At 35.5% G+C, this 10,389-nt stretch overlaps 1 pseudogene; it reads right to left on the bottom strand.

Moving 5' to 3' along the window:
• Positions 1-946: 946 nt before the first annotated feature.
• On the bottom strand, positions 947-1,043 carry LOC122119497 (annotated as a pseudogene).
• Positions 1,044-10,389: the final 9,346 nt, after the last annotated feature.

The following is a 10,389-nucleotide window of genomic DNA, read 5'->3' as shown; positions in this document are numbered from 1 at the left end:
CTATACAAATTGTTCACTGAAGTCCTAATGGTCGGGTTAAGTTTCTTAAATTTCAAAAATGCAAGTCCATCTTTTGTGTCCCTACAAAATATTTTCACAATCCAAATAAGAGCAATATATATATATTTTTTGGTCAGACATGGGGCTTGAAATCTGGGCCTGGGAGCTATCCCTGTTCTCTTCAGCTCAAGGTTAGCGCTCTACCACTTGAGACACAGCTCCACTTCCAGTTTTCTAGTGGTTTATTTGAGATAAGTGTACCACGGACTTTCCTTCCCAGGCTGGCTTTGAACCATGATCCTCAGATCTCAGCCTCCTGTGTAGCAAGGATTATAGGCATGAGCCACCAATGCCTGGCAGCACCAATATTTTACTGTAAAAATTCATGGATTCCGTGGAATTCTTCCAAGTGAATTGCCTGCCTTGGATGTCAAAATGTATTCAATATTTTTTGTATATATGTATAATAATTTCTTCAGAGTTTGTGATTTTTTTAATCAGAAATAATTTTAATTTATCTGTTGAAATGAGTAGTACAGAAACTAAAATATTTCTTGTGCTTGTCTGAAAAAGTATATTTTAAAATATTCTATATTATATGTTTGCAAAATGTTCATAATTTATTTTATTTTCTCCTATACTTTGAATTCTACATTATTTTATAATATATAGGTTCATTAATGTGTCCTTTCCGATTGCATTCCATATAGAAACAGTTTGCTTCCTTTTTTCCTAGGACTTAATATTAGTTTTATTTGGGATAAAATGACAATGTTGTCTAATTTGAGAATATTTGTAAAGTTTATGCTATGTAAACGCCTTTCTGAGGTGAAGATTTAATACACTGATGTCAAACTAAATTATATGAATTACGTGTATTTTTACACTTGTAATTTTGTAATTAACTTTTTAATAACTGTTTTTCATTTCTTGAATCTGAAGAATGAAAAATATGGAATACTTCTCAAATTTTCATATTATCCTTGTGCAAGTACCATATTAATCTCTGTATTTTAATTTGAGTATACGTGCTGCTAAAGCGTGTAGTATCCTCTAAATTTAAGTAGTTAATCATGCAATCTTTATACAGGTTTATATCTATGGGTGCCTACTTGTAACAAGGAAACTTTATTGTTCCTAACAATGCTATCGATCTTATTTCCCTAAAATTCTGTGAATAGTGGAAAATTTATATTTATCAATTGATTCCTCACATTTGCAAAATTTTTTTGTCAATGACTATCTTAAGTCTTTTTATTTGGAATTTGATCATAATCTCAATTATTTATAGATAGGTCCAAAGGTGATGGCTTTTTCAAGTACTTATTTATTCAACTGAATTAGCTTTGCGGACCTAATGGATTCAAAGTAAGTGTTGCTTAAGAGCTACTTCTAAACTTCTTCAGCTGACATTTTCCCAAATGAGGTGTTACAGGAACAAATGTCTACCTGAGCCTTTACACTTCTTCCATGTGGGAACAGCCCAACCAGAATATCTTACCCTGACAGCATAGATTGTCTTACTAGAAGAAAACTAATCTTGGTTACAAGGGATCATAGAGAGTTGAACAGTTCAAACAGAACTGTTCAGACTAGAAGGTATTTTATCAAAATATAATTGTTTATTATACCTTCCATTTCAAAAGTAGCTAACGCCAAGAGGGTGAAAAAATTGTTGGTATGCATGATTACTTAATGTCCTGGCCTGTCTACCATCCAACCATGCAGCAACTTACACTACTGACTTTTTATCACCCAATATTTTCATAGTTGCAGGAGAAGTGCATATGTTTCTCCTCATTATTAGGCTTTAAATTGATAATGTTTTAATCACGGTGTTTCCTATTGCCTCCATGCTGTAAATCTACAAATGGTAAATCTTTAGGTCTAACTCTATCAGACACTGAAGTAGAGATAATGGAATAATACTTTAAAATAGAGTTGCCTTTAATACAGTAACTACAACAGAACAATACAAAACGTGTGCTTTTTAATTATATTATATATAGTTATATATTTTATATTGATATGTGCTGATTTTATATTTCACACATCGAAACTGACTAGAATTAGTTGCTAGTTTGACAAATAAATTGATATTTATTTTTTCCAATAAATAGAATTGGAATATAAATAATTAGGTTTAAAATATATATTAGACTATAAAAGTATCAATGCAATGTTTTTAGTATAAACTTATGATACATTCTAACTGTTCTTGGTCTTCTGAATCCACATGGTAAAAAAAAACAATGTTTTCCTCTAATCAATAATGGATTTTACTCTGCTGCTGTTTATTGTTTTAATTCGCTTGTCCCAAACTGTTTTTCTCCATATTTCTAAAGCATTCCTACTGATTATGCCCAAATTTTGCTAAGATGTCTAAAAAATATTATTCTTCTGCAATACCCATGCATACTAGGAACCCAGGTCCGAGTTACCTGCATCATCAGATAACAGGGGCAAAACTTCTCACCAAAGCCCATGCAACATATCAACACAAAGTAATTGAAGACCCATCTCAATTCCGCATTTCCTATATTTCAGGGCACCAATTCCTTGAGATGCAGAAATTAGAAGCAAGCAATTGTGAAATACAAGGCTACTTAAAATGAAGGATGAGATCGCAAAATTTGAGAGAAAGTACTGTAATTTAAACATTCAACTTACAGATGACCAGCCCATATGAGTGAACAAGTTCACAAAGTGTCATAAGATTATTTTTAATACCCCTCACCTATTATTAACGAAAGATTTTATTCCAACATAAGTGGGCCAAAAAATAGTTTCTGGGAGGATAGATCAATAATTGGTCTACCAAAGCCCTGAAATCTTGACTTAGAGCTCAAATGTAATTCAGAAAAACATTTGAAGCACTAAAGAGTGCTTCAAACACTGGGAATTCAGTACAACATGTTTCTGTGGTATAAAAATGTCACTCTCAAACCAATGATAATCTATATTTAATCTCCTGAAAGTGTATTCCTTTTCAAATAAACATTTTGAAATCACATTCGCCAAAATAACATTTGACAAGTTGATGATACTTAGTGACATTACAAGTTTTTCAAGTATAGGGAGCAAGTTACAATAGAGTTGAATTATTTACACAGCACTAATGCCAAACATGTTCAACCATTCATTAAAGTGTAGAAATAATACCACTCACAATTTGTGTTTTTCAGTAAGAGACTTCCAGAAGAGTGTTAAATAGATCAGCCTCCTAAATTTCAAACCCAAACGTTACCTAATAAATTTCATCATTTATTAAGGTACATTTAAAAAAAATCACAAATAGTTGCCTTATCATATGTTATTTTATGTTTTCCCTCTGTCTAACATAGTAAGAAATACGACTTTAAGTCTTGAATATGGGTACTCATCAGAGATATGACAAACATAATATCTGTTTTCTATTTCTATCATATTCCTCTCTAGGAATAAAGTCAATTTTCTTCTTTTTCCAAAACTTATAGGTAGTAGAAAATATTATTCCATGTAAAATAAAAGAATCACACCATTGTACAAAGCCATTTATAAAAATTCATTGTTAGGAATACATTCTAAGCTATTTTTTAACTTTCTTTTTGACTAAAGATTAATCTTCCAGTAGAGTTCCGGGAAGATGGTGGAGGATAAGCTGGAATCTGAACAAGCTCTTGCATAGAAAACAGTTTCAGAGTTCCAGTGAACAGTCCCAAGCCAGAGAATCACACCAAGTGTGCCATCACAGGACAGAGAGTGAGTCAAGAATGGGGAAGCTAAGCAGACACATCTGAGTGCCTGCCAGCTGCTGCTGCGGCGGCGGCAGGGTCACGGCAGCAACCACCGCTGCGGGGGCCATACCTGAGACGCAGTCCGGGACGAAGGAGCCATTTGCAGCGGACGAGCGGATTCTACTCAACACCAGCAAGAACCGACAAGGAGCGGACAACTTCATCCTGCACTTTGCAGACTAGAGACGACCCGGGATCCAAGACTCGGCATGAGTAGAAGCCCAACTTCCTCATTCCTTCTCAGGGAGCAGAGGAGGGAAGGCCACCCCTCCCCCCCCAGCACCGGTGATCTCCATCTTGGATACTGACAAAGCTCAGAGGAGCGCCTAGCTCCAGCTCAGGCCTTGGAATAAAACTAGTCATTTAGCAGGTCACAAGAACTTAACGGCGAAGTGACCTCACAGACTCAGTTCCATCCAGGGAAAAGTCACCCAGCTCAGGCGCCAGCCATTGGAGTGGCTCTCCTCACCGGGTAACCAGAGCCAGAGGCTGCCCCTCCCTCTAGCAGCCACCACAATCAATTGAAAAACAGAAACCCTGAGAATGGCTCCAGGCTGGGTGCTGTGAGTTTTTTTCACAAAATAGCACCAGGGAAAAGCTACTGTTTGTTGAAAGGCCTCAACTCTACCCAGAACCTAGCCTCATCACTGCATCCCCCTCTTGTGTGATTCTCAAAGCAGATCACCCTCCCAGTAAACTAACCTGGGAGGGGGATCTCAAAATCTTGGGTAAAGCAGAGCATGTTTCTGCCTGTTCCAACAAACTGACTTAAGAAACCAATCAAGCCACAGGACCTCAAGCTGACCAGAGACTCCAACCAGACTCTGGTTACAGACAAAAGGGAGATACAGGACTCTTCCCACCGCTCCCCAAAAAAAAAAAAATCAAAGAATTTTTTTTTTCTTCTTCTTCTTTTCTTTTCTTTTTTTTGTTTTGTTTTGTTTTTTTTCGTTTTTTGTTACCTTATATATATAAAAAATTTTTTTGCTTTTCTAAAACTTTTATTAATCTTTAATTTTTGCCTCTTCTGAAAAAATAATTGTTTTCCATTAACTTTTTTTTTCTTCTCTTATAATTTTTATTTTAGGAATACGTGAATGTGTGTTTTCCTTTCTTTTCTTGTCTTCTTTCTCTTTTTCTTTCATTCTTAATTATCTTTTTGTTTTTTGTCTAGCTCTACTGAACTTCTGATCTTTTCTTCTGACTTTCCTATCCTTTCCATCTTTTCCTCTTTGTTCTTCTTTATGTGACTTAACTCTTGTCCTGCACATCCTCAGATAAACCCGTAGTTAACCAGTAGACCCTACCCCCCATTGTGTACACACTTAATCCACAAACTTATTACTCAATTCAAAACCTCTGAGACTTAAATTCATTAATAGCAGTACTACCTCTTTATACCTATATAATATTTTAAGCATGTTTTTAAAGTTTTTCACATCTCCTCTATGTCCCTCCCTTTCTCTCAACATATTCATATTCCTCTATAAATAGATGGTCTTTTAATCTCTAAAATAACATTAATTTTTACGTTTCTATTTTTTTTCTGGTCTCTTTTCATTCCCCTTTCCCTTTCTTCTTTTTCTCTCTCTCTCTACTTGCAACCTACCCGACCTATTTCCTGCATTGTGATTAGGACATAGTTAACTCCCCTGTGCCTCCCCACACCAATCTATTCCTATTTTTTACCCACATCTCTCCCTAACCCTAATAATTTCTGGTTTTCCAAATTCCTCTCTGCGGTTCGAAGCCCTTTAACATATAGATGTTTGATGTGGAATAGATGTATCTGTTGAACTAGATTGTGTCTGTAGATTATTGACTGTACAAATGCAAACTTTGGTTGATGGTTGCCTTATGATAGTGTTCTAGCACAAAACTGGTGCTATCTTCATTTCAAATGGGCAGAGTAAGCCGGAAAAACACAAGAAAAATGGCAAATTCGGGTATCTCAATTCCCAATCTTGATAATCAGGGGTTAGAACAGATAATGAATAATCCAGAGGAGAGTTCCCAAACAGCTCTACAAACACTGCTGGCAAATATGATAAAGGAAATGTTTGACAACGTACAAAGAACTCTGTATGAGCGTGATAGGGAGAGAGAGGAGGCATCCCAGAAGTTTATACAGGAATATCATAAGTGTGAGGAATCTACTCAAAAACTGATACAGGATTTGCGTGAACAACTTGAGAATACTCAAAGAGAAAGGGAGGAATGGCGTGAGCAGGCTGAGAACACTCAAAGAGATCTGCAGGAATCCCACGAACGGGAGGAAGCTAATCAAAGAGTAATACAGGAATTGAGAGACCAGGTAGAGAACACACAAAGATCACTAAAGGCATTCATGGAATCCATTAACAAAGAGCTGAAGGAAATCAGGGAGACCACAAATGGAATGCTGAATGGAACCCAACAGAAGGAATGGGAGCCCAAAGAAACCATAACCAATCAACTAAGTGATTTGAGGACAAACACTGAACACCAAATTAAGGAAGTAAAGAAATTCATATAAGACCTAAAACAGAGCTTCAACAAAGAACTTGAAGCCATCAAAGCTGACCAACTAGAAGGAAAAGAGATAAAAAACAAAGTAGAGAGTCTTGACAGCAGGTTAGACCATGCAGAAGATCGAATCTCAGGGATTGAAGACAGCCTAGATATTATAGAGAAGAACATACAACCATCCAAGACAAGTCCAAGAAATATGATAGATCTATCCAACACCTGGAAGACACCATCAGAAGGCCTAATCTAAGGATAATGGGTGTAGAGGAGCACCTAGAAACACAAGTTAATCGTCTAGGAAATTTGTTTAACAGGATCCTAGCAGAGAACTTCCCAAACATGCAAAAAGATAGGCCTGTCCAGATACAAGAAGCCTTTAGAACCCCAAATAGATCAGACCAGAATAGGACATCCCACCGCCACATTATAATCCACACAGGATCAACTCAGAATAAGGAAAAGATCCTTAAAGCTGTCAGAGAGAAAAGGGTAATCACTTATAAAGGGAAACCAATTAGAATCACCTCAGATTTCTCAGCAGAGACAATCAAAGCAAGAATAGCCTGGAATGATGTATGCCATGCCCTAAAAACAAACAACTATCAACCAAGAATACTGTACCCAGCTAAACTCTCCTTCATAACTGAAGGCCAAATAAAAGCCTTCCATAGCAAAGAAAAATTGAAACAATACATCTCCACCAAACCAGCCCTACAAAAGATTCTTAAAGATGTCCTACACATAGAAAACCAACAAGACCGCAATAAAGGCCAAGAAACTGCACCCAAACTGAGAATCCAAGAACCATAGGAAGAACCCAGTTTTCGCAGCCCCCAAGAAGGTAGATAACATGGCAGGAACTCCCAAATACCTCTCAGTCCTATCTCTTAATGTTAACGGACTGAACTCTCCAATTAAGCGACATAGACTGTCTAGTTGGATTAAAAAACAAGACCCTTCTATCTGCTGCCTGCAGATATTATTAAGTTAAAGAGTCAAGTCACAAATTCATATCAACTGAAGTCTAGATTTGGAATTTAATTTGTTAGGAGAAAAAAGAAAGTTTTTCCTATTGTGCCACTAAAGTAGGGCCAAAGGGCAGAACAGGGAATAACTCAATTCCTTCTTCTAGAGTCAAAAACAACTTCAGCTGCGCAACACTGTGTAAGTACTACTCCAAGAATAGCAAATAACAGATCAGGGAGCACAGAAGAAGAAGCTATGCTAGAGTATTAGAAGTTCTGAGCTTTCTTGGGAAAAGATTTATTAGGGAGAATTATCATATCTGTGAACAATTATAAATTATATGACTGCCCTCCAGATTGAGACTTTGATATGCACATACATGTGACCATAATTTTCCTTGCCAAGCTTGGCAATGTTTTGTTCTTAAACCCATCAATATTATATTCCTATTTATACTGTACAATCCATTCACTTTTGTATTCATTTGTAGTTTTTCATTGCTGTATTAAGCTTATTAATTTGATATTTCCCAACTGCCATATATTAAACTGCTATGTGTTTGACAATAAATTCATGACTATCAAGATAAAAAAAAAAAAGATTAATCTTCCAAATGGGTGAGAATAAAATCATGTTTAGGTGCTTCACGTCTCCAGTCTTGCAAATTGTTGCTGCAGATGAATGAATTATGGAAATATAAGCTGACATCAGTTCAAGAATATGCAGGATTGAGACTCCATGGAATGTATATAAACCTTTCAAAGTATTAATAGATAGTTTAACAGAATGACTATCAGGAAGTTGAAACCAGAGAGGAATTATAATAAAGACATAGAATGAATGAAAAATGAACAAGGGGTAAGTACAGCTAGAATACTCAATGTACACATATCATGAAGGGAGTGGTAAATTGGAAATAAATCTTGGAGAAAGGGTTGGTTGAGAATGATGGAAGGAGTGACTCTGATCTAGGAGCATTGGACAATTAGATGGATATATTTAATTGTAACACAATTGCACAACCTTTTAAAATTCAGTTAAAAAACACAAGAAACAAAAACACACAAAAATCACAACCAAACAGCAATCTCTAGAGAGTATGAATATGACCTCTCAAAATTTGAATCAGTTAATGAAGGGCATTCTTGGGAAAAGCAAACAAAGCTGTTCAAAGAGGAAGTTTGGGGTAGGGGAGAATTTTGAACAGAATTAAATAGATTGTCTAAGGTTATAAATCACCTACATCTGCTCTAAACAGTATCTTTCTTCTATGAGTTTTCTGTCTGAACTGTATAATCCAGTCCTGAGAAACACTTGGTAGCTTGTGAGGTAGAATGGAAGAAACAAGATCAAGAACCCATTACTCCACTGGAGAGAAAACAATCCTCTATATTTTCTCTAATCTCTCTTCACTACTCTTTCTTCAAACTTTTAAGTCAATTGATTTTGAATTATATTTTTCCTTTTTCCTCTGGCAAAGTAATTGGTCAAAATAATTTCATTTAATATTATTTGTCAATTTCTTCTTTCATGCTGTTTAATTGGCCAAGTGAGTCCATTAAACTTCCCTCTTGCATTTGGTTGCCATGAAACAACATCTATCTTAATGAGGAGAAATCTAATGCTAAACTTTGTCTCCAGAAAACAGTCCAAGAGGCTCTAATCACAAATATTTGGCTGCATTTTTTTTCTTTTACCTTGAAAGACTTCTTCTGGCTAAAGTGCCCACAATAAAAAGTACTACATCACTTGTTGGTTCAATCAGAATTGTCTAACCTCAAAGATATATTTTGCTAACAAGATGCTTAGAAGAAACAAAAAAAACTGCACTTTTATCTTCTCTCTTAAGATTCTCCTTAGATACTATATCAGAAACAGTGAAGTTATTCTATGCAAAATTATTTCAATAGATTGTTTTTCTCTTGGTCTTGCATTAGTTCACCAAGATGTATGGAGGAGAATAGAGTTAAATCACCCATACCTTGGAAGAAAGTGTGTGTTACAAAAGGACAATGCTTCTATGTCCTACTTCTATTTCCTTCTCTTAGCTCTTGCCGAGTTCCAATTAATCACAGCTTCTTGGCTTCAAGTCTAGTGAAGCTGAAGAGTCACACAGGCTCCACCACTGCTACATCTTCATTATTTCTCTTTTAAAACTCTTTAAGTTGCCTCATTTTGATGTGGAATTTATTTTCATGTCTTCATTCAATCAGTTCTGCATTATAGTGAGAAAAATGTGCTCTGTAAAATCACTTTAGGGAGTAAAAATACTAACACAATTTACATCAAAAAGTTTTGGCCTCCCTTCACTGCAGAAGACAATACGCTTAGCTAAGGCTTCTAAGAAAACTTTTTTTATTAACTTTTCCATTTGCTCAATTCTTTTCTGAACTTTTAGGCATATGTAATAAAAGAAGTCTTCACTATCTCATATTAATAAGAATATTATTTTTGTGAGCCACTTGGAAATGTGAAATCATTGGTTTGAAGTGTCCAATCAGATTTTTTTCTGTGTTTCACTGCTTCACGTCCAAAGACATTGTGGAAAGTGTTACAAACAGAAAGGTGTAATCCCAACACCTTCTTTCATTGTGGAGGTCACTTTCTCCCTAAATATTTTGACTCAAATTATCTTTTTCAGAGAATTAATGTTTGATAATTAAAGGTAAATTCACAAATTTTGATGCCTTATTTTTTTTAAGAACTGTTAATTTAAATTCCAATACAACCTTGTTTCAAACACTGAGAATATAGTTCCTGGGTAAGGACAATTCTCAAGGGAACCTACAGGATTTACAGCAAGGTTTCTGAGGTCTGATTATTTAGTGTGAAAAAGAGCCATCTTCATCCACATTGCTCCCTCTCTACTAAGTCTCCTTGGATTTCTTTGCATGAAAGCCTATTCTTCCAGGCAATTTAAAATTTTTTTAATAGGCTAAGTTGTTAAAAATTTTGAACAATTAAATTTTACCTGTCATAACTTTAAAACTCTTTGAAATCCTTTATCAGAACCGAGAATTCACCAATCCTAATTCCACCTTTACCATCAAAAAGTTAACATGCTTTTTTCAGAATGTTATCAATGCAGCTATTATTTTCCAGTGGCTTTGTTATGCGTATATATAACCATATTAGCTGA

Source organism: Dipodomys spectabilis, unplaced genomic scaffold, assembly GCF_019054845.1.
Source record: "Dipodomys spectabilis isolate Male_0828 unplaced genomic scaffold, ASM1905484v1 ptg000170l, whole genome shotgun sequence".
Lineage (NCBI taxonomy): Eukaryota > Metazoa > Chordata > Mammalia > Rodentia > Heteromyidae > Dipodomys > Dipodomys spectabilis.
The sequence above is the reverse complement of the archived record's forward strand: the minus strand, read 5'-3'. Positions and strand labels throughout refer to the sequence as shown.